The 26,401-nt window shown below is 39.5% G+C and overlaps 1 protein-coding gene across 7 annotated transcripts in view; it reads right to left on the bottom strand.

Moving 5' to 3' along the window:
- Positions 1-26,401, bottom strand: part of LOC144753804 (uncharacterized) — a 2,685,544-nt gene that overhangs the window by 1,257,795 nt on the left and 1,401,348 nt on the right. Inside the window, exon 11 of one of the 7 annotated variants that reach the window (XR_013594539.1) lies at positions 8,497-8,597. The exons of the other annotated variants lie outside the window; for them this stretch is intronic. The gene's annotated coding sequence lies outside the window, so the exon portion shown is untranslated. The remainder of the gene's footprint in view (positions 1-8,496; positions 8,598-26,401) is intronic. 7 annotated transcript variants of the gene reach the window in all.

Raw genomic sequence — 26,401 nt, 5'->3', positions numbered from 1 at the left:
TATATCTTTTTTTAAACGTTAATTTCTCAAAATCCACTGGAGCACATATATTGAGACCTACAAAAGGCACATCGGGCTACCAGTCCCTACAATTTTGCCAAGTTTCGTGCAAATCCATTCAGCCGTTCGGGCTAAAAGTGAGGCCAACCGCCCTATGGAAAACTCAATGTTAAAAACACGTTTTGGGACCCCCCTTTTTTCTCGGCCCCCACTGGACGAACCCCCCCCCAAATTTTCAAGGGCTGCTCAGAAACAAAATGTGCCATTTTCCTGAAAATTTCAGCCAATTCCGTCCACAAACGCCAAAGTTATTAGACATAGAATTTTCAAAAAACCCATAGAGAAAAAATCCTAACTATATATACCTACTGGCGACCGCCAGTAGGTAATATATATATATAATATGTATATATATATATATATATATATATATATAGGTATTTATAGAGTGTCAGCCTGGGTAGATAGAAAGAGCCATAAGAGCAGGTAGAAGAAATACTTTGAGAGAAACAAGAGCTTTATGAGTGGAATATCATTACATTCTCGAATTATAGAGACATACATTATAATGATGTGCCAGTTCCTAGATCTATTTCTTTCTTGTAATAATCCTAAAGAACAAGTTACTTACCTTCGGTAATGCTTTTTCTGGTGGATACAATATCTGCCTGTGGATTCCTCACCTTTTGATTCCTCACCTTTTGAATACCCCCGGCGCCAGAATTCCGCGTGAAAATTTTCCTAGCTCTCCCCATGCCGATGAGGATGTCACAATGGGCCGGGTCTGCACATGGCATCGCGTGACGTCACCAGAGCCACAAAAGGACCTCGTCGGCGTGATGACGTCAGTTCTACCCATTTTTTCCGTGCCACCGAGGCAGACAGGCGGACCGACACATTTTCAAATATATCCATAACATATCAAATACATACATACACAAATGCAAAATCACAATTGCATAATCAAAAAAGGCAAAGAGAAAAAGCTAGCATAAAGCATTTCTCATCATTAAACTTAAACATAAATCAAATAAAACATTTCTCTTTCATTTTTTATTTATTTTTTTAGCTAGATACAGGTGGACAACGGGGAGGCAGGTGGGAGCGTGAGGAATCCACAGGCAGATATTGTATCCACCAGAAAAAGCGTTACCCAAGGTAAGTAACTTGTTTTTCTGATGGATACTTCTGCCTGTGGATTCCTCACCTTTTGAATAGATTCCCAAAGCCAAACCTCTCCCGGAGGAGGGTGTCCACCTGACTAGACCAAAGAATCCTGCAAAACAGAAGGAGCAAAATGACCATCCCTCCTGATCTCAGATTCCAAGCAGTAATGCTTTACTAAGGTATGGAGGGAGGCCCAAGTTGCTGCTTTACATATATCAAGAACAGGAACACCTCTAGCCAAAGCAGAAGAAGTAGACTTAGCTCTTGTAGAATGAGCTCTTATACCTTCCGGAGGTTCTTTCTTTGGCCAGGGCGTAGCAAATCTTGATGCACAAGATGATCCACCTTGAAAGTGTCCTCTTGTGCACTGCCTTGCCTTTAATTTTCCCAACATAGCTCACAAAGAGCTGATCGTCCAGTATTTGATCACTAGTCCGATCCAAATAAAAGCTGATAGCTCTTTTAGGGTCTAATCGATGCAACCTTTCTTCGTCCTTGGAAGGATGAGGAGGAAGATAAAAAGTAGGCAAAGTAATAGATTGTCCTATGTGAAAAGGGAAGGAAGGAAAGCAGCCCTGGTCCTTAGAACCAACTTATCCGCATGAACGGTCAGGAAAGGAGGTTTGGAGCTAAGAGTCTGAAGCTCACTTACCCTCCTAGCCGAGGTAATGGCAATCAAGAAAACCATTTCAAAATTAAGAAGCCTCAACGGACAAGAGTGAAGAGGCTCAAAAGGAGAACCCATTAGAAATGTAAGGACCAGATTCAAATCCCAATGTGGCATAATGTAAGGAGTGGGAGGAAACATATTGGTAAGGCCCTTAACCCCTTGGGCGCAGCCGCGATTCTGCACCTGTGCGGCACATTCCGATCGCGGGTGCAGTCATGACGGCCGGGAGCCATCATCAGCACACGAGCAGTGTGTGCCATGACGGCTCACGGTCGTCATCAGCATAGAAGGGGTTAATGAACCTCATTACAATGGGGGACTTAAATAAGGATGGCTGATCTGGCAAACATATAAAGGCAGACAAAGCCGATAAATAGCCTTTGACAGTAACTACAGCACAACCTTGCTGTGCCAGAGAAAGTGAAAATTCTAAAATGTTAGATAAACAGGCCTTAAGAGGATCGATATCCCTCTCTCCACACCACTTCACAAACCTGGACCAACGGTGAGAATAAACAGATTTAGTGGAGTGTCGTCTGGACGATAAAATAACATCCACTATCTCTGGTGGGAGGGAGAAAGAACTCAGGTTGCCCCGTTTAATCTCCATGCATGAAGGTGCAGGCTCTGGAGGTGGGGGTGTAAAACCTGCCCCTGCGACTGCGAGAGGAGGTCTGCCCTGAGAGGGAGATGGAGCGGAGGGTGCAATGAGAGGTGAAGTAGGTCTGGGTACCACACCCTTCTTGGCCAATCCGGGGCGATCAATATAACTTGGGCCCGGTCTTGGGGAATCTTCCTCAGAACCCGAGGAATCAAGGGTATGGGGGGAAATGCGTAAAGAAGCTGAAAACTCCAATCTATCTGAACCGCGTCCCCCAATGCACCCTGCAACTGACGCTGGAGACTAGAGAACAATGGACAGTGTGCGTTCTCCTGAGTGGCAAACAGGTCCAACCGAGGATACCCCCACATCTGAAAGATGTGAAGGACCACCTCCGGATGAAGCCGCCACTCGTGATCAGCAGAGTAACGCCGAATGAGACTGCCCACACAAACATTTGGTACCCCGGCCAGATGATTTGCAAACACACAAATCCGTTTGCCCTGAACCCAGGACCAGAGTCGCAACTCCTCTCGGAACAGATGGACGACCCTACACCTTCCTGTTTGTTGATATACCACATCGCGGTGGTGTTGTCCGTCAGGATCTGCACCGACTGACCGCGAAGGGAAGGGAGAAAGGCCTTGAGTGCCAAACGTATCGCCCGCAGTTCCAACAGGTTGATGTGAAGCAACCTTTCCTCTGGAGACCAAAGACCTTTGATCTCCAGATCCCCCAGATGAGCACCCCGCCCTAGAGTGGAGGCATCTGTGATTATTGTGGCCACCAGCGGAGGAGGTTGAAAGGGCTTTCCTTGAGACAGATTGCCCTGCACACTCCACCAAGACAGCTCCGCTGCAGCTTCTCTGGAGTTGTTAATCTTCTCCCCGAGATCTCCGTTGCTCTGATACCACTGCCTGCGGAGGCACCACTGTAGTGCCCTCATATGCCAGCGTGCAGGGTTGACCAACAGAATGCAGGAAGCAAATAGACCGAGCAGGCAAAGAACCTTCAGGACTGGAACAACCACTCCATCGTGAAACAAAGGAATAATTTCTTGTATGTCGAGAGTCCTCTGTGGAGCCGGGTATGCTTGACATACAGACATGTCCAGTATTACACCTATACACAGGCTGTGCTGAGAAAGCACCAGGTGAGATTTGGGTACATTTATCGAGAAATCCAATTTGAACAACAGATGAGTTGTCACTTGCAAGTGGCGCGAAACCAACTCTGGAGACTTCGCTTTGAGCAGCCAGTCGTACATGTAGGGGAAAAGAGGCACCCCTAACCTTCTGAGATGTGCCGCTACCACTGCCATCACCTTTGTAAAGACACGAGGTGCTGAAGTAAGACCGAACGGGAGGGCCACAAACTGGTAGTGTTGCAATCCTACCATGAACCGGAGATACTTCAGATGCGATTTCAGGATGGGAAGATGAAACTACGCATCCTGCAGATCGATGGGCACCATTCAGTCTTCCTGTTGCAGCGCAAGAAGAACCTGTGCTAAGGTTAACATTTTGAACTTCTCCTGCCTGAGTTAAATGTTCATAATCCTGAGGTCCAAGATTGGTCTCAAACAACCATCCTTCTAGGGAATCAGAAAATACTGGGAGTAGCAACCCTTACCCCTTTCCTGCTCCGGAACCACCTCTATTGCACCTTTTTGAAGCAAAGCAAGAACCTCCTGCTGTAAAAGCAGTAAGTGGTCCTCTGGGCACCCACTCTGGCAAGTAGGGTAAGGAGGAGGAAACTCCAAGAAAGGGAGTGCGTACCCATTATCTACAGGATTCAAGACCCAACGATCTGAAGTGATCAGTCTCCAATCTTGAATAAAAGTGGGACACCCGACCTCCAACTGGACCAACATGCTCCAAGATGGGGAATCTAGAGCTGCTTACCTGTTGTACCAACATACATAGACTTTTTGTTCGGAGAAATTCAAGGCGATTTGTCAAATGACGCCAAAGTTATTAGCAAATCAAAAATTGCTTTTCTTATGGAAACTAGGTTCTAACTATAACCACATACTGGCGACCACTAGTAGTTTATATATATATAAATATGTATATATATATATATATATATATATATATATATATATATATATATATATATATATATATATATATATATATATATATATATATTCACTGAAAAAACCATAGGTTTCAGGCCTTATATAGTTAGGAATCAGCATTTAAAAAACCTTTGAAATTCACCGAAAAAACCATAGGTTTCAGCCTTATATAGTTAAGAATTAGCATTTAAAAAAACCTTTGAATTTCACTGAAAAAACCATAGGTTTCAGGAGTTATATAGTTAGGAATTAGTTTTTAAAAAACCTTTGAAATTCACTCAAAAAACTATAAGTTTTAGTGGTGTTTAGCAATGTTAGTTAGCTGGACATTTTACTCATACAAAACCAATGAAATTGCTCCTATATAGTTAGTTGTACTAACTATATTTCGCGCACCCGCAATCCACTGCTGATGATGTCACATATTAGATCATTCATGACATGGTCAGTGACATCACTGATGACATCTCAAATATATATATATTACCTACTGGCGGTTGCCAGTAGGTAGTTATAGTTAGGATTGTTTTCCATAGGAAATCCGCAACATTCTATTGGGAATAACTTTGGCGCAGATTGAGGGATCTGCCTGTAATTTTCCTCAAATTTGCCTCGCTGCGCTCCGCTCCTTTCCTGAAAGTTTGGGGGGGATTCGTCAAGCGGGGGCCAATGTTAATTTCCATAGGGCGGTTGGACTCACTTTTAGCTCGAACGGCTGAATGGATTTTCACCAAACTTGGCAAAATTGTAGGGACTGGTAGCCCGATGTGCCTTTGCTATGTCTCAAGATATGCGCTCCAGAGGATTTTGAATAATTTACGTTAAAAAAATATATATATATCTGTAAGCGCGCACCCGGTACGCGCACCGAGGAGCGTACCAGCGCGCAAAGCGAGTTCGCGAGGGAAAGCTGATCGGCTCTCGGGTGTCTGTAAACATTCCAAACAGTCCGGAGCGGCCGCCATCTTGTGTCTCGGTAGGATCGAGACACAAGAGGTGGCAAAAACAAAGGGGGAAATGACCAAAAGGGGGCAGGGTAGACCCCCCCCTGGCCTCCTAGGTTTGATGTGGGGGGCCATAAAAGGGTCCCGCGGGACAAAACATTTTTTAAATTTTTTTTTGATTTTTGCGGGGGGAGTGTCCGTTACGCGCACCGGGGAGCTTACCGGGGAGCGTACCAAGATGCAAACCCAGTGAAACAGTAAAATAATAATTTAAAGTGCTTAGAGGTAGGGTAGCTCTGCATAGAGTTGTTGTGTGGGTGATATAAGTACCAGCATGTAGGTACCAATGCAGAGTTTTAAATTCAATGTAGATTGTCTCCTCTGTAGATAATTTGCATGTTGTTACAGAAGTTATTGTGTTATATGGAATCCATACCATAATTTGTCAGGAAAGTAGAAACAACATGGAGGCAGGAGATGAAAAAGAGATGTCAAATACACATTGGAGATAATATTGTGGGAGAAAGGAAGTAACTATGAGCAAAATTACTATGTAACATAAAAAAGTTGCACAGTATACTATAAGTCTCACATTATATTATATTCATTTTGGCACTATTTCATGAATTACATATAAAAAAGAATAATGTCTGGAACAATTTTAATTATTAAATAATAATTTATTGCTGTGATTTTTCAAAATGTAATAACACTTCCAACATTATATCGTCAGGAATGTCCTCATTTTCAGTCCATGATTCCATTTCTTCCACACAATTAACTAACTCTTCGTCTAGAGACTGATCCATAAAGTCAAAGTCTTCCTCAGGATTGTTTTGAAGAACTATTTCGAAAGAAATATTTGCTTCTCCTTCCATTTTCTTGCTGTAAATTGCATTAAAAATAAATATATCAGTAGAGTTAGGGCAGTGTTGGGTTTAAGTTTAGACAGGTACTTCTGAGTTTGTAACAGTGAAGTTATCTTTGGGCAGTGTATGGTATCAGGCAGGAAGTAGAAATATCAAAAAAGTGTATGTGAAGAAGCCTAAGTAATATCATAATTATAACAGAGAAGCCTAACTCAATCCATAACTATAACAGAGAAGCCTATCTCAATCGATAACTATAACAGAGGGACAGTAAATAACAATGAGAAAACGTTTTTACAAATTAACTTAAAGTGCCCCCTACAAATTAACAACTTACCTTATTAAAAGGTGATGAAGATAAACGGAGAACATTTTTTCAAGATGTAACTCAGGTAGGTGTAGTCAAAATGGCCGTGTTTCCCTCTCATTTTTCATTGATATTCATGTACATAACCAATCAAATGTCAGGAAAAAAAAGTAGAAAATGAAAGTAACATTTTAATTGGTTGTAAATCCTAACACTTCATATGTGTTTTTGTCATGTAATTTACCTCAGGATATTTAGACAGGGCTACAGCTCAAATGGCTCAATGGAATTCCACCAAATTTGGGAAAATGGTAGGGACTGGTATGTAATAGGGCCTATTCTATATTTGGTGAAAGTCTCTCCAGTGGTTTTTATGTAAATTAACTTTTAAAAAATTTTGGGAGCGCTCACCGGTGCGCGCCCCGGTACGCGTACCGGTAAGCGCAACCGGAGTCCTCCATCTTGTGTTTCGGTAGATTTGAGACACAAGATGGAGGACAAACAACATTGGGAATGGGTAAAAGGGGGCACGGTAGACACCCCCTGACCCCCTAGGTTTTTTGAGGGGGGCTTAGGAGGCCCATATAGGCCCAACAAAAACGCGTACCGGGGAGCGTACCGGGGAGCGTACTTTGGTGAAAAATAGTGAAAAAAGTTAGAGAAAAGTAATCATTTTGAGTGATCAGAGGTAGGGTAGCTCTGAAAAGAGCTTTTGGGTTCTGTGGCTCATTTAGGTACCTACAAGTAGGTTCCAATGCACAGTCTTATATTCAGGAGGAATATTGTATTCCCCTCATCTGAGAAGTGCACACCATCTCCTCTGTAGATATCTTGCATGTTGTAACGCAAGTTATTGTTGTATATTGAACCCATTCCATAGTCTCTCATGTAAGCAGAAACAGATTTATTCACATGTTTCCGTGCTTTCTCAAATTGTGGACAAAATTGGTTGGACCACTTCCATTTCTGTCTTTGGCATATATTGGAATATACCAAGGTAGTGTGTGGAAAAAGTGTCATCAGTTGCCCAAAGGTGTCCTTTAAAACCATCTCCAGACCTACCCCAGTCAAAGTGCCTAGGTCATTTCCACCACAGTGCAAAATTATGAGGTCAGGGTGTGGCAGATGGTAAAAGGTTTTCACCAATGGTATCAATTGATGACATCTCAATCCTCTTTGGCCAATCCATTTTATGTGCACATTTGGTAAATCGAGGTTGTGAAAATTTCTGATAGCTGCATACCTTTGAGCCCAGTGAATGCAGCTATGTCCAATAATCCAGACAGACTACATGGTGAGAGGAGGTTCTGGTGCAGTCAGATGAAGTGTAGGAATGAAATGGCAGTTGGAACAGTAGGAGTTTGCAAAAAAAACCTGTGGAGTTTCAGTGCTCTTGAATCACAAGCAATGATTGGTGGATTCAGATAGTTGAAAACTGAAAGTTAGGGTGCATGGTACTGTTCTGTGAAAGAAGTAATTTGAATGGTTAAGAAAAAGTCATTATTAATACATAAAAAGGGGTCCCCTGAAATTGGATAATGTTCCTAGGACAGGGCAATGATATTTTAACAATAGAAGTTCCTAGGCAACTATTCAGTTTGCTAATAGGCAAATCCAACAACAAAATATAATAAAAATAGATATGATCACAAGTGTACTCAGAAATAATGATAACAAATTAATTAACCACAGATATTCAATTTATTAAAAATAATATACATATATATAATTTCAATGCTGTACTAAAAAACCATAAAAACAATGTCAGCATATATTTAGACAATTAATTGCATACAAAGTAATACAGTACATTCATCATATTAAAATCAAAGACAATAAGGAATTGTTGTAATACCTTGGTTAAAAAGGATTTAGATCTGTGTAGTGGTTCTAATATAAATTTACGCGCGTTTCGGCGTTCTACACGCCTTCTTCAGGAAAAACCACTGGATAATCCTAATAAAAAGACAAGAGAGCATCATTTCATACATTCCAGTACACTGTGAATAATTAAGTTTAAAAATACATATGCACGGGACAACTGATTGGTGTTAACTTAGAGATTTTGAGATTCAAACAATGAAAAGAAGCCACACCCTAGATAGTGATTTCAAGGCATGATATATATAGAAAAAGAAAAATATGTCATTAAGTCATTAAAAGAAAGATTGCACCTGATAAGCTGGTGTATTGAGAGGTCAAACATCCTTGCTGAGTTCATTTGCAACATTGTAGAATAAACTTTTAACCCTGAGAGCTCAGTGAGGAGGGAGTTGCTATGGTAACAGGTAGAAAGGGTTGAGGGGGGAAGGGTGTTGATTTGAAAATAGAGAGGGAAGAGTTTTAATTGGTTAACATGAGGGATATGTGTGTAGAATTAGAGGTTTTCTGTGCCATTCATGGTTGCAGTGCCTGGAGTACATACCTTTTGCTCTGCTAAAGAAATATTGGTGTGTGTATCTGACACTGTTCTTAATCTCCCAAAGCATTTGTAAAGGTGAGTTATGATTCATTCAATATAGATAGAGAGTTCAGCTTAGGAAGCACATGGAGCTTCTTTGCTGTTGCTTTGTGTGATGCTTTTTGAAAATGCATGGTATCAATATTTGCAAGATAGAGGATTTGTATTTTGTGAAATAGTGAGGTTTTAGTAGTGAAAATGAATGCTTGTACATAGGACCTGTGCTCTGTTTCTAAAATGTTATTCAAAAAACGATTTTGGGGCAAATGAATGGCTTTTACATTTTTGAGAAGGAATAAATAGTGTGTGCATGATTACATAAAAATATTTGAACCTTTCACAATCATGTCACCTGTGTTACCTCAGATTAGGAAGCAGACTGAGCTTCTTTGCTGTTGGTTTGTGTCATTTTTTTGGTAATGCTTGGTAGGAATGTTTGCAAGAGAGAAGAAATGTATTTTGTAAAATAGCGAGTTTTGAGTACTGAAATGGAATGCTTGTACATAGGACCTGCGTTCTGTTTCTAAAATGTTATTCAAAAAACGATTTTGGGGCAAATCAATGGCTTTTACATTTTTGAGAAGGAATAAATAGTGTGTGCGTGATTACATAAAAATATTTGAACCTTTCACAATCATGTCACCTGTGTTATCTCAGATTAGGAAGCAGACTGAGCTTTTTTGCTGTTGGTTTGTGTCATTTTTTTGGTAAAGCTTGGTAGGAATGTTTGCAAGAGAGAGGAAATGTATTTTGTAAAATAGTGAGTTTTCAGTACTGAAATGGAATGCTTGTACATAGGACCTGCGCTCTGTTTCTAAAATGTTATTCAAAAAACGATTTTGGGGCAAATTAATGGCTTTTACATTTTTGAGAAGGAATAAATAGTGTGTGCATGATTATATAAAAATATGTGAACCTTTCACAATCAGGTCAGCTGTGTTACCTCAGATTACGAAGCAGACTGAGCTTTTTGCTGTTGGTTTGTGTCATTTTTTTGGTAATGCGTGGTAGGAATGTTTGCAATAGAGAGGAAATGTATTTTGTAAAATAGTGAGTTTTCAGTACTGAAATGGAATGCTTGTACATAGGACCTGCGCTCTGTTTCTAAAATGTTATTCAAAAAACGATTTTGGGGCAAATCAATGGCTTTTACATTTTTGAGAAGGAATAAATAGTGTGTGCATGATTACATAAAAATATTTGAACCTTTCACAATCATGTCACCTGTGTTACCTCAGATTAGGAAGCAGACTGAGCTTCTTTGCTGTTGGTTTGTGTCATTTTTTTGGTAATGCTTGGTAGGAATGTTTGCAAGAGAGAGGAAATGTATTTTACCTGTGTTTCCTCAAATTAGGAAGTGGATTGTGCAGATGAGGTGAGGCATGTCCAGGGGCGCAAAGGAGTTGAGGCCTGTGTCCATGAGTGCAATTGAGAGGACTTACCTCCTCTGACCCTTAGACAAGCATTATCTAATCTGCTCCCCTTCGACAGGCCTCAATACATTGAGTATAATTGATGGTAACAGGGTGCAGATGAGATGAGGCGTGTCCAGGGGTGTAGATGAACTGAGGCCTGTCTAATGGTGCAGATGAGTTGAGGTCTATTCAGGGTTGCAGATGAGGTGAGGATTGTCCAGGGGTGCATCGGAGGTGATGCCTGTGTTGAAGAGTGTAGTGGAAGAGAGGTCAGTCCAGGGGTGGAAAGGAGGTGAGGGCTGTGACTAAGAGTGCAGTGGGGGATAGGCTTCATGAAGTGCAGTCCAGTGCACTCTTAGACACCGGCCTCACCCCCTATGCTCCCCAGGACAATCCTTACCTCATGTGTACAATCTGCTTACTAATCTGAGGAAACACAAGTGATATGATTGTGAAATGTGCAAATATATTTTTTTAATCATGCAGATACTATCTAATCCTTATCAATAATGTAAAACCAATTCATGTGCCCAAAATATTTTTTTAGAATTATATTTAAAAAACAGAGATATGGTCATATGTATAAGTATTATAGCGTTTATATTGTTTGCTTATTGTCATTATTTTGTTGTTTGGTAATAGTGGTCTATAATGATTTTTTAATTTTTTTTTTGTTTTCCACAGATTAAAATCAAGATTTCAATAGTAAGGAAATATGCCCTCAAGGCAAAGGAGACGAAAAGATGCTAAGCGGAAAAAATCAAAAACAGCAACGGAATTAAAGCAGTCTCCTACAACAAATACTTCAAAAAACAGGAAAAAAGCTCCTGGTAAGACAACTAAGTCTTTCTTATGGAACATATGTAGATCAAAAAAAAATGTTGGACAGAATGTAGAAAAAGAGAAGGAGAGAGCAAATTTGAAGAGGAAGGAGAGATTCCCAAAAAATGTTACTACTGCAGCAGGAGACAATAATATGTATAGGAATAGAAGGCAAAATCAATTTAGGGACATTCGTAAACGAATGTTTCGCAATAGGGTGGTTTTAAATTTGTTAAAAAATATTAAAAAAGATAAACAGAGATCTGCTTTTTATAAGAAAAAGAAAAGTGTAGAGAAGATTGTTGATCAGGCTTTTGAAGTTAAGAAAAAATTATTTATTTTAATAATCAATAGAATTAGGACACTTAACAAGACAATTGATGTTTTCAAATCAAACAGTAAATGGAAAAGAGTAATTAATCGGACTCATTTTTGTAAAGTATTTTCAGGAGAATGGATCCACAGTTCAAGTTGTGAGCCATTTTTTAATGAGGAGAGTTACTTTCAGGAGAATGATTTAGTGCATGCAGTTGACACCAGTGGTCGAGCATATGAGGTGAAAGACGGTTGTCCGATTGAAAAAGAGAAACTTGTGCTTAGAGAACCAGAAGAGGTGTTAACTGATGAAGTTTTAGGGAGACGTACTAAGGGTCCAGTGTACACTTGGAAGTGTAGTAGTATTTGTAGTGTGCGACAGGAATCAATCGATTTGTTTTGTAATTCCTTACGTACAGATAGTAAGAAAACTCTAAAACAGAAAATGAAGATGTTGCAAGACTTAGATCCTTGCAGAGTGAGAGAAAACACAGGTTTGCAAGGGCATTCACTGGCTTGTCTTTCTACAAAAGTCTGTCAGAGTGTTTTTGATCATTTTAGGATGTTAACAGTGCATCATAACAAAATGAGGAAATTAGTGAGAAGGTTGTATTATGCAAAAAGTCCAGCACTTAAGCTTAAACAATTAAACAGTGCTCTTTTGCATGGAACTGAATTAGATGTGAAGAAGATTTGTGAAGAAATTGAGATTTGTTATTTTGGTGAAAAAGAGGACAGTGTAGAAATTGACACAGAAATTCAAGGTAATGTAGAAGACAATGTACAGATTTCAAGTACAGAAAAGTTTGACCAGGAAATTATCAGGTTTAAGGGGAAATCAAGTGAAAGGCCGAAATTTACTTGTGTGTGTTGTCGACAAACTCATTATAAGCATCAAACTACATTAGGTGATTTATACGTAAAAAGTGAAAAGATAAATATTCATGAGTGGAAGGATTTTGCAACTTATTTGTGGGTGGAGAATTCTTTTGATTTGAGTTCTGATCAGCGTATTTGTAAATATTGTTATGATAAATTAAATCAAAACAGAATGCCTGCTAGAGCTGTTCATAATAATCTTGATTTGGTAGACATTCCTCCTGAATTGATGGATTTAAATACATATGAGTCTATTTTGATTCAATGTGTCCATCCTTTTCAGGCAATTGTTCGCATGGAGCCTAAGATAGGGAAATTGCCTCCTTCAGATTTACAGAGAGGATTAAAGGTAGGAGTTGTTTATTTGCCTCTAGATTTCAAGAAAAATATTGATACAATTGGTGTAGAGAAAGTGGAAGAGGAACCTCTGGTTATTCTAGTTAATGGGGTTCCGACAAAGAGTAAGAAAATCTGGCAAGATTTAGTGGATGTTAGGAAAGTCAAAAAGGCAACGTTGTATTTGGTCAAAAACAATGAGTACTACAAACATGTATGTGTTGGAGCAGAGGAAACAGCTGCAGATGAAGACAGTGATTGTTCAGCTGGCCAAATTGAAAAAGTTGATGTGTCTAGAAGTGAAGAAATATATGAACATTATACTGTTCATCCTTTGCATTACAAAGAAGTAATGGGGAATGCAATTGACTTGTTGCAAATGAAATCAGCAAAAGGAAGTCCCATTAGTGTATGGGAAGAAAGTTTGGAAGCTCGTTGTTTTCCACAGCTATTTCCAACAGGTCGAGGTGGACAATATGACGATCGACCACTTCAAATTCCAGCATCTGAATACCGGACTTTAAGATTATATGCTGAAGATCCAAGGTTTCGTCAATGCATCCCATATTTGTTTCATCTACTGTATGAAAGTGACTTGTCTGGGCTTTCTTATGCAGTAAACCATATACTGAAAAGTGGAGCACATCTGCAAAATGTTTCGGCGAGGGACTTTATGGAAAAAGTCAATCTGCAAGACAATATTTTGGAATCTCATCTAATCAATCTCATGGAATGTCAGCGTGGTACAAACGAGTATTGGTACCGTCGTCATGGGGAATTGAAATGTATGCTAAGAAACCTAGGAACTCCTACATGGTTCCTCACTCTTAGCTGTGCTGATTATGCATGGGATGACTTACTTCAATTTCCATGAGAGGGAAATGCAAACATACAAAATATAGAATTCAAAACACCTGGAGAACTGTGTTCTTTGGATCCTGTGAATGTATGCAGATATTTCAATCATAGATTTGAAGCTATGATGTCTTTCATTACCAACAAAAAAATCTTCCCCTTGGAGAGGTTTTCGATTTCTTTTGGAGAAAGGAGTATCAAGCGAGAGGTGCTCCTCACATACATATGTTGTTATGGATTAAAGATACACCCAAATTTGGAACAGATTCGGATGAAACAGTGATGAGTTTCATTGAAGAGTATTCAACATGTGCTGTTCTGAAAACTACCGAGGAAAACAGTTTAAGGCAACAAGTTTTACGCTTTCAATCCCATCGTTGTGGAAGTATTGTCGTAGAAAATTCAAAAACAAGGAAAAGTTCTACACAAAATGTCATTTCAGCTTTCCACGACCAGTGATTTCTAAAGGAAGAGTAAATAATTTGATGTCTTCTCTACGACATACTTTGACAATGAAATCACCCAAAAATGCATACAATTTAAAAAGAAACGAAGAATCCAAGTACATCAACGACTACAACCCAGTGATTTTGTCCATGTGGAATGCTAACATGGATATTCAATTCGTTGCTGACAACTCTATTGCTGTAGCTCGATATGTGACGTCTTACATCACAAAAAAAGAAAATACAAAACTGAAGGAAATGTGGGAGGATATTTCACATGAAAAGAGTCTAAGCAAGAAATTATACAGTTACAGTCTGAAGATGTTGTCACATCGAGAAATTGGAGCATATGAATGTTCTGATCGATTGTCATCAGCAAGTCTATATGCCAAATCTAGAACCATCATTTGGGTGAGTCTAGGTCTTGCTGCAACACGAAACCGAGTTTTGAAATCTGTACAAGAAATAGAGTATTTGGCGGAGAAATAACCAGAAAGTACAGATATTTTTAAGACAAACATGTTGGATACATACTATCCAAATAGAAGTCCTTACCTTGAGAACGCTTGTCTCTATGAAGTTCTGCAAAGATATATTTATAAGAGGAACATCCGAGAAGATATTAATAATGGAATATATGCTGTCATTGGATGTGAAGGATGTCTAGTGAAACAGAGAAAAGGTCATTTGATTAATCATCGAAAATTGAGTTGCGAAAATCCAGACAAAAAGGAATTCTACTATTTGGCTCTTTTGCAACTCTTTAAACCATGGCGTACAGAAGATGAACTACTTGGAGATTTTCTCTGTTATGAAGACTCTTTGAATGCAACCAAGGATACCATAGAATGTCCTGTTTTTCCAAATTATCTGCAAATGTTGAACGGTAGAAATAGAGCAAGAAGCAACAATTGCTGCAGAGATTGTGAGAGACAGTTCTCAAGACAGTCAGAGTTCTACTTCATTGAGTCAGGATCCACTAGGAGGACCAATTATTCAAAATGAGGCTGCCACTGCCATGGATGAGGTGGAAAGAGCTATGGAACAAGCTGAAGAGGATGTAGTTAACTTAGAAGATTTGGTAAAGCAACTAAACATTGAGCAGAAACAGATATATGACGAAGTCACAGAACAGGTTGAACATGGATTCAGTCATGAGAAAAAAGAGTGCTCATGTACATCATTTAAGCCTGTCCAACTGTATGTGAGTGGAGAAGCGGGAACTGGAAAAAGTTTTCTGATTAAAGCAATTGCAACTTATTTGCAGAAAAGGACTGAATCAGCGTTGTCTTGTGTTGTTACTGCTCCAACTGGGCTTGCAGCACATACCATTAAAGGGATTACTTTACATCGTTTACTGATGCTACCAGTTGAGCATGATAACAAATTACAATACCACAAGCTATCTGGAGATGCTTGTTCTGAAGTTTCAAGAGTCCTGAAGAAAATGAAACTTCTTATCATTGATGAGGTAAGCATGGTCTCAAATCTAATGCTTGCTTTTGTGCATTTGAGAATGCAAGAAATTCTTAGAACAGACTATGATGTCTTATTCGGAGGAAAACACATTATTGTTTTTGGAGATCTACTGCAGTTGACTCCAGTGAAAGGACAACCAGTGTTTAAAATGGTCACACATGAAGATACCAGGAAGTGCCTAGGAAGCATTGGAAACGTTAATATATGGTTACATTTCAAATATGCAGAACTACTGCAAAATATGCGACAGGCAAAGGATGAAGATTATAAAAATATTCTACAAGATGTAAGAATCGGAAAAGTAAGTGAGCATGGGAAAGAAGCTTTACATGCACGATTATTTCAAATTTGTATCCAAATGAAAACATTCTTCCAGAGAATATTTTTAGGAAAATTAACGAGAACAAATCTGGAATATGTTTGATGCCAACTCTGAAAGAATGTTCCATTTTCAACAACAAAATGTTAAAGTTAGAAAATGAAGAGATTGTGAAACTGGAAGCTATGGATAAAATAGAGCATATGGGAGCAACAATTATTTTGTCGGAAAATTTGATTTCAAAATTGGATTCATTAGAGAAGAGTATATCGAAAACTGCTGGTTTTGAAAAGACTCTGAATGTGTGTTTAAATTGTCGTATCGTTTTGAGAAGGAATTTAAATGTTGAAAGAGGTCTGGTAAATGGAGCAATGGGTCATGTTGTTGGTTTTGTGAATTACAAAAATAGAGATGGAATTGAAATTTTAAAAATTAAATTTGATGGCATTGACGAAATAGAACAAATTTGTCGTTGTTCAGCTAGATTTTTGCTCTTTAAAGACTTATATATTCGCCGAAAACAGTTTCCTGTTTGTTTGGCATATGCGGTGACAATTCATAAATCTCAAGGTTTAAGTGTAGATAGTGCTTTGGTGAACATTGGAAGTTCTGTGTTTAAAGAGGGTATGGCATATGTGGCATTATCGCGAGTCAGAACTTTATCAGGATTGTACTTGATTGAGTGTGATGAAACAAAGATTTGTGCTGATCTAGATTGTGTTAAAGAATACAATAGGTTAAGAAGAGAGTATGCTCCACATTTGCCTCAATATCCTCTGTTTGAAAAACGTATGGTAGGCCGAAAAAGAAGAAATGAGAATAATTGCAGTGAGGTAGTAGCAAAAAGACAAAAGTAGATGAAACTGTAATTGTAAGTACAAAGAAAAAGGATTCTGTTGAAGATGTTGTTGGATTTCAGTTTGAAAACAGTTCTGGTGTCAACTGCTATGCTAATGTAGTGATTAATGTTGTTTTTTTTCTTCAAAATTTACAAGAACAGATTGTTGAAAATCGGGATCAAACATTCTGCTGTTTATTGAATTCTGTGTTTGAGAAATGTAGCAGTGATAGAGCAAAAATAGAAAGTGTTTCAGAAATTAGAAATCTTCTAGACATATGTTCTGGTCAAAATCAATTTTCACAGAATATTCAGCAGGATTGTCAGGAATTTTTAATGTATATGTTTGATGTTTTGGAAGATGAAGGTGTAGATATAAATATCTTTTTAGCCTTTCTTATCAATGGCAGCATGACTGCGACAACTGTAGTTTATCAAGTAGTACTAGAATAGACAATGAAAGATTTATATATTTGAGTTTACCAGACTGCAAATCAGTGCCTTTTAATAATCTAGTTAAAGCATCTGATCACAATATGGTGTGTACCCAATGTAAGTCTGCAATGCTGTCCACATTATTTTTACAAACTTATGGTAAATATGTGATTTTAATGTTCCAACGATGTAGACCTGATGGAAGTAAATTGTCAACTTCTATTAAACATTTTGTGGCTTCTCAGTTATCAAATTCAGGAAGAACCTTTGCAACTGTAGCTATTATTTATCATGACGGTCCTTCAACAACATCAGGGCATTACACATGCTATTTAAAAAGTCGTAAAGGTTGGACCCACTGTAATGACACTCATTTGACTTTCAAACAAAGTTTGCCTTTTGACTTAAAAAATTCATACCTACTGTTTTTAGAACCAAAATTTAAGTAAAGGTAATTGGCCTATGAAGACGGGAGCAGTTAATAAAGGTTATTTTGCTGTTTAAAATTATATTCTGAGTAAAAGTGATCAAGATAATATAAAAAATTGAGTTGTCATATAGGTACTGTAAGTGGATCTCATAGTAAGTGATATCAGTATTATAGGAAATGATGAACATGAGTGAGTCAGAGATGGAATTACGAATATTTAAATATTGTGAAAATGTTGTATGTGCCTTTCTTTCAGAACGTCTGAAAAACGGTAATTTCAGAGTTTCTTTTAATTAATTTGAAAATATAATGATACATCTGACACTATTTGGCCTTAAGGAAAAATGAAGGAATGAGCAAAGAGTCATGACTGAAAAAAAGGAGTATATGAAAATAATGAAAATATTTCAGATGTTCTTGGAGCTTTTCTTCTAGAAAGTCGATGAAATGGATTTTTTAGTGAACAGCAGAGTACTTTCCAACGAAAAGGACCTTCATGATATACTATTTGGCCTAAAGGAAAAGTAAGTGAATCAAAGATTAGTGTACATTTGTGATTTTTAAGTTCAGATGTTTTTTTTTAAAACACAATCTTTTTGATTGTGTTTTTTTTCCCCGCTGTCATATGATGAGTAGTTTGAACTCACTTTTTTAAGTGAAATTCAATATATTCTGAGAACAGCAAAAATAAACTATGTGACATGTTGTACAAGTTATTCTATAGTTTGTATTGTGTAATTTAAATTGTATTCCCATTGTCTCACACTCACTTTCCTTTTTCCACCCTCTTTCAGCTCTTTTTACTCACTTATAATGTCTTCCTTTCACTCTCTTTCATCCCCGTTCCTTTACTCCACTTCTTTCACCACCCCTCATTCTCATTTCAACTGTCTGCATCCCCTCTCTCCCTTGCATAACTATTCAGCTTTCAGTCTCTCTGCTTTACTTCCCTGTTCCGTCTTTTCCTCCTTTGCTCTTTTAGTAATTCCTCTTTACTCACTCAGCAGTATTGTCGCACTCTATCACTATAAATCACCCACTCTCCCTCGCTTATCTTTGTTTGCTCCTTTCTTTTGACCTCTTCTCTCTATTTTCCGTTCACTACCTCTATGTCCTCAGTCCCTCACTCTCCTTGTGTTATGTTCACTTGTGTTTATCTACCTTCTATCATTTCTCTTACAACAACTTCACTGCTCCTCTCTCATCGTTCTTCAACCCATTTCTTTTAGTCCGGTTCCATTACTACCCCTCATTTCATATCTTTCAGTGTCCTTCTCTTTACTTTCATCACCACATCACTTTCTCTCAGTACCAGTGCTTTAGTCCTCTTCTCCTCTCTTTCCTTATTTTGGTCCCTTACTCGTTTTTCTTTCCTCACTCATTGTACTCCACTTCACTCAGTCCTTCCCTTAGTCTCTCTGTCTACTAACTTCCTCACTCCTTTTCCCTCAATCCTTCTATATTATCCTTTCTCCCTTCATCCCTTCACTCTATGACTCTCCTTCACTTACTCTCAGTTATCTTCCATTCCTCATTCTTCTAAATGCATCCTTAATTATACTCATTTCCCTCTCAGTCATTATCTTTTTACTTACTCCTGTTTCCTGATTTAGTTTTGCTAACTCACATTCTTTTAGTATCTTTCTTACCTTCAGTTCATTTTTCTCTTCTTCTCTTCCTTTCTGTCAGTGAATCTATATGCCTTACTCTTAGTAATTTGCTTACCTTCTATTTCTTTTTCCCTCTTTTTGTCCTTCTACCTTACTTTATTTCCCTTTCTGTGTCCTTCACTCTTACTTTATTTCTAAATACACTGTTATGATTTTTAACCTCTTCATTTGTATCTTTTATTTTAAAATACATATTTTACTAATTAAAACTTATTTTTTCTTCTCTCTTTCACAGATACAAAATGTAGTAAAAAATGTAATTAAAGTTACATTTATTATATGGTAAGTGTGACTAAAAAAACGTAGTTTGTCATCACCCTTTGCTTTAAACTCACTACTATTTTCTCAACCTACCTCACTCCTGTTTCTTTACTCTGCTTCCCTCACTCATTCATATTCTCCATGTTTACTACCCTTTCCCTATTTCTCCTCCCACATTCAACTTCTTTCAGTCCCCATTCTTTACTTCCCTTACCCTCTGTTCCCTTCCTTTGCTCCCTCACTCATTCTCTTTCCCTTAATCATTTACTTCACTCCTACACACACACCTCCCCCCAACACACATACACACCTCTGACATACACCCCACACACACACCACACACACACCTCACACACACACAGCCACACACACACTCCTCACACACACACACCCACACATCCCACACACACACACACACTCCACACACATACCCCCCACACCCACACACCCCCCACACATATCTCACACACCAACACCTCCACCCACACCCAAACACTCCACACACCCACACCCACACACACACCTTACACACCCACACCCCCACCTACACCCACTGACTCCCTATAAGTCACCCACACTGCCTTACTTACCTTTCTTTCCTGTTTCACTCAGACTCTTTCAGTCACTCATTCCTTTACTCTCTCTCTCTTTTCTCTCTGTCACTCCCCATGTCTTACCCTTATTCACTTTTATCCACCCTCTTTCACCCCTCTTTACTTACACTCACTGCTTTTTTCTCACCCTCCCTCACCGTTGTTCATTTATTCCGGTTCCGTCACTACCCCTCATTCCCCATTCTTTACTGTCCTTCCTTTTACTTTCAACACCCACTCACATTCTACCAGTACCACTACTTCAGTCTTCTTTTTCTCTTCCCTTCTTTCGCTCCCTTATTCATTTTCCTTTTCTCACTTACACCCTATTAAACCTTCTCTGGTTTTTTACTATGTAATAAACAATCACTCTGTGTTGCTCCCTCAAGCTCTTTTTCTACTAACATTACTCTCTCTGTGTTCTTCCCTCATGCTCACTCTTTCTTTATTTTTTTTTATTTTTTATTTTTGGGTGCGCGCCCCGGTGCACGTACCTGTACGCGTACCCTGCAGAAAAAAGATTGACGGAGATTCTTTAAAAATATAGGTTTATTTTTATAAATTAAAGGTAGTTCTAAAAAGAACTGTTTTTTTTATTCTTTTTGTTGTTTTATTTTTTTTATTGTTTTTTTAATTTTTTTGGCTTTTCTGAACAGTTTTATATTTTTTGTATTTTTTATGGGGAGAAACAAAAAACAGGGAATTGTAAATGGCTCAACTGGAGCAAAAATTAGGTTTTTTTCGGGCACTTATGGTTATCACCAGCACAGATGATAAGTTTTATACTTTGCTCACCATAGCAAAGTGTCTTTCCACAAGATTTGCACACGATTTTAAAATCAGCAAACTTGGGTTGTATGGTAGGCATTGTCTCTCTTGCCTCTGAACCCGATGGAGTGGGTTCTTTGGATGTTGAGGGTCTGGATGTTGATGGGGGTAGTTTACTGCAGAGGTCCCTTACCTCTGCAGCATAATAGTTGATTGGGTGCAAACGCATCATGTGCCGAATCATAGTATGTTTCCCGAAGGAATATTTTTTGTTAGGGTTCCCCCTGGACAGCTCAGCACCACAAATCAGACAAGTCACCTTCGCAGCGTTGACTTTTTTGAAACCCCTTGGGATTTTGTAGAACTCCCATACGAAGTTCTCTTTTGGTTTGTAGGGCTGATTATCTTCAGGCAGGAAATGCCTTGTCTGTTCCTCCTCTTCATCATCCTCCTCCTCTTCTTCTTGACCACCAATGTGATCTTCTGGTGGTCTTTTTGATGGTGGTGGTGGTGGTGGTGGTGGGGCAGATGCTCCAGCTGCTGATATGACTGTAGCCATCTCTGTAAGGAAAAAGCAGGTCTTCCTCACTCAAATAACAAAGTGAAAATGAGGAAAAAAGGTGGGGGCTTTCATCATTTGGAAAACACAAGTGTTCTTAACCAATGAAAAGTGTTTTTTTCAAGTCACATGACCAGGGCTATCATCATTTGGAAACCAAAAGTGTTGTGAACCAATGAAAAGTGTTATTTTCAAGTCACATGACCAGGGATTTCATCATTTGGAAACCAAAAGTGTTGTGAACCAATGAAAAGTGTTATTTTCAGGTCACATGACCCGACGCGCTTACGCTACGTGCCCCGGGGCGCGCCCGTCATCGCGCCCCGGGGCGCGCCTGGCGGCGCTTACGTTGCACGATCGTATGCGCTCGGGTGCTTCCGGGTGCGCTTACGCCGTTCCGTCACGATGTTCTTTTCGTTCGCGGCAATAGCGCTAACGGGACGCTCACCAGTACGTGCCCCGGGGCGCGCCGTAACATTGCGCTCACCGGTGAGCGCATCAGTACGCGCCCCGGGAGCGCTCCAGGGCAGAAAAATAAATAAATAAATAAACATAAAAAAATAGTATTACATAATTATAAAATTCATTATAAAAAATATTACATTTCATACATATAGAGATTTGCTATTAAAAAACCTATGAAATTCACTGAAAAAAACATAGGTTTCACACCAGTTTTAGTTAGGAATTAGCATTTAAAAAACCTATTAAATTCACTGAAAAAACCATAGCAATGCACTGCTGATGACGTCACATATTACATCACTCATGACATGGTCAGTGACATCACTCATGACATCACTGATAACACCATCCTTGTGATACAGTGACAGACCTCCTTTCACTGTAATGTAACCCTTAAAACACATATTCAAAAATAGAAACTAAAATTTTCAAAAAAATGGAGATACCCATACCAGTTACAACAACCAATTCAATAATTCCACCATCTATATACACATCCACTCATTCACCAACAGTTCTATATAGTCACTCATACGTATACTCACTCATCATATGTAGTGATACACCTATACATCCTGTTACACACCGACAGTCATCCAAAAGATACTCTCACACATACTCACACATGCAAATAAACTATTGAACATCCATTTATTTGCATATACAGCTATACACACACTACCACCTTACTTCTAAGGAACCTTACACATACTTACTCTCTTAAACAATCACTTATAGAAACACATACTTATTTAAACAGGAACTCTTACAATCCCTTACTCTCACATATACTCACTTATATACATCAATATTCACATATACTACATTAAAACATATGTAGTTACTGATAAAGGCACTAGTGAGACAGTCATTCAGTCATTAACACACACATATACACAGTCATCCACCCATACAGTCCTGCACATATGCTGTCTTCAAAACACATACAAACAGAGTCAGTCACTCATGCATCTATGTTCTAAGTAATACCCCCACCAAACATATAGACACTCATATTGATATTAAAAAAAATCTAATAACCCATATACATACACATGTAGCTACTCACCAACCCATGCAGCCACTTATACACAAAGTGAAACACTAATCCATATATTTAAATATTTACTCACTAATATATGTATACACTAAGATACACTTAATAAGCCATTGAACCAATCAATTTTGTTCAAAAAAACATCCAAGTAAACCCTTATTTAAACATTTATTCTTCCATCAACTTTTACATATACATATATACATAAATAACACATATTTATTTTTTAAAAATACACACATTCACTGGATGGTGTCATCAGTGATGTCATGAGTGATGTCACTGACCATGTCATGAGTGATGTAATATGTGACGTCATCAGCAGTGCATTGCACGCGCAAGTTATAGTGAGTCCAACTAACTATAACGTGGGAATTTCAATGGTTTTATGTGAGTAAAATTGCCAGCTAACTATAACTGGTGTGAAACCTATGTTTTTTTCAGTGAATATATATATATATATATATATATATATATATATATATATATATATATTTTTATACCAAAGGACCAACGCTTCGGAGAGCACACGGTTCCGAGCACTTTAGCTGCACATTGCTCTGCCTTAGTTCCGGCGAAAATCACTTCTGCCTAACGCATTTCAGAGCCCTTGCGCTCCTTGTTCACAGGCTTTGACGGACATCACAGAAATAAAGGAGGCACTTACTGACGTATCCTTTTATTGCGTCAACAGTTCATTAGCATATTGTTGCATTCTGGTATTTTGAGTCTTTATCAATTTCCTTTAGTAGGCTTCGGTGCCCCCTTCACCAATTATTCACCTTAGTAGGTTCCGTGCACGTTCCGTTTAATTTTTCATTATTGTACACGCCCTCCAGTGGGCTACCAGAACGTCGGTACACCAGCAAGGGTGCTGCTCGAAAATCCCAATTGGAAACTCGGCATAGTTCCATTGTCTCCATGGCCCCTAATTCATGGTGGTGCCTCTCCGTGACATGGACTGCCGCCAAACATTTTTATACCAAAGGACCAACGCTTCGGAGAGCACACGGTTCCGAGCACTTTAGCTGCACATTGGTCTGCCTTAGTTCCGGCGAAAATCACTTCTGCCTAACGCGTTTCAGAGCCCTTGCGCTCCTTGTTCACAGGCTTTGACGGACATCACAGAAATAAAGGAGGCACTTACTGATGTATCCTTTTATTGCGTCAACAGTTCATTAGCATATTGTTGCATTCTGGTATTTTGAGTCTTTATCAATTTCCTTTAGTAGGCTTCGGTGCCCCCTTCACCAATTATTCACCTTAGTAGGTTCCGTGCACGTTCCGTTTAATTTTTCATTATTGTACACGCCCTCCAGTGGGCTACCAGAACGTCGGTACACCAGCAAGGGTGCTGCTCGAAAATCCCAATTTGAAACTCGGCATAGTTCCATTGTCTCCATGGCCCCTAATTCATGGTGGTGCCTCTCCGCGACATGGACTGCCGCCAAACATTTTTATACCAACGGACCAACGCTTCGGAGAGCACACGGTTCCGAGCACTTTAGCTGCACATTGGTCTGCCTTAGTTCCGGCGAAAATCACTTCTGCCTAACGCGTTTCAGAGCCCTTGCGCTCCTTGTTCACAGGCTTTGACGGACATCACAGAAATAAAGGAGGCACTTACTGACGTATCCTTTTATTGCGTCAACAGTTCATTAGCATATTGTTGCATTCTGGTATTTTGAGTCTTTATCAATTTCCTTTAGTAGGCTTCGGTGCCCCCTCACCAATTATTCACCCATAGTAGGTTCCGTGCACGTTCCGTTTAATTTTTCATTATTGTACACGCCCTCCAGTGGGCTACCAGAACGTCGGTACACCAGCAAGGGTGCTGCTCGAAAATCCCAATTGGAAACTCGGCATAGTTCCATTGTCTCCATGGCCCCTAATTCATGGTGGTGCCTCTCCGCGACATGGACTGCCGCCAAACATTTTTATACCAAAGGACCAACGCTTCGGAGAGCACACGGTTCCGAGCACTTTAGCTGCACATTGGTCTGCCTTAGTTCCGGCGAAAATCACTTCTGCCTAACGCGTTTCAGAGCCCTTGCGCTCCTTGTTCACAGGCTTTGACGGACATCACAGAAATAAAGGAGGCACTTACTGACATATCCTTTTATTGCGTCAACAGTTCATTAGCATATTGTTGCATTCTGGTATTTTGAGTCTTTATCAATTTCCTTTAGTAGGCTTCGGTGCCCCCTTCACCAATTATTCACCTTAGTAGGTTCCGTGCACGTTCCGTTTAATTTTTCATTATTGTACACGCCCTCCAGTGGGCTACCAGAACGTCGGTACACCAGCAAGGGTGCTGCTCGAAAATCCCAATTGGAAACTCGGCATAGTTCCATTGTCTCCATGGCCCCTAATTCATGGTGGTGCCTCTCCGCGACATGGACTGCCGCCAAACATTTTTATACCAAAGGACCAACGCTTCGGAGAGCACACGGTTCCGAGCACTTTAGCTGCACATTGGTCTGCCTTAGTTCCGGCGAAAATCACTTCTGCCTAACGCGTTTCAGAGCCCTTGCGCTCCTTGTTCACAGGCTTTGACGGACATCACAGAAATAAAGGAGGCACTTACTGACGTATCCTTTTATTGCGTCAACAGTTCATTAGCATATTGTTGCATTCTGGTATTTTGAGTCTTTATCAATTTCCTTTAGTAGGCTTCGGTGCCCCCTTCACCAATTATTCACCTTAGTAGGTTCCGTGCACGTTCCGTTTAATTTTTCACTATTGTACACGCCCTCCAGTGGGCTACCAGAACGTCGGTACACCAGCAAGGGTGCTGCTCGAAAATCCCAATTGGAAACTCGGCATAGTTCCATTGTCTCCATGGCCCCTAATTCATGGTGGTGCCTCTCCGCGACATGGACTGCCGCCAAACATTTTTATACCAAAGGACCAACGCTTCGGAGAGCACACGGTTCCGAGCACTTTAGCTGCACATTGGTCTGCCTTAGTTCCGGCGAAAATCACTTCTGCCTAACGCGTTTCAGAGCCCTTGCGCTCCTTGTTCACAGGCTTTGACGGACATCACAGAAATAAAGGAGGCACTTACTGACGTATCCTTTTATTGCGTCAACAGTTCATTAGCATATTGTTGCATTCTGGTATTTTGAGTCTTTATCAATTTCCTTTAGTAGGCTTCGGTGCCCCCTTCACCAATTATTCACCTTAGTAGGTTCCGTGCACGTTCCGTTTAATTTTTCATTATTGTACACGCCCTCCAGTGGGCTACCAGAACGTCGGTACACCAGCAAGGGTGCTGCTCGAAAATCCCAATTGGAAACTCGGCATAGTTCCATTGTCTCCATGGCCCCTAATTCATGGTGGTGCCTCTCCGCGACA

Source organism: Lissotriton helveticus, chromosome 5_1 (assembly GCF_964261635.1).
Source record: "Lissotriton helveticus chromosome 5_1, aLisHel1.1, whole genome shotgun sequence".
In the NCBI taxonomy this organism is placed as follows: domain Eukaryota; kingdom Metazoa; phylum Chordata; class Amphibia; order Caudata; family Salamandridae; genus Lissotriton; species Lissotriton helveticus.
The sequence above is the reverse complement of the archived record's forward strand: the minus strand, read 5'-3'. Positions and strand labels throughout refer to the sequence as shown.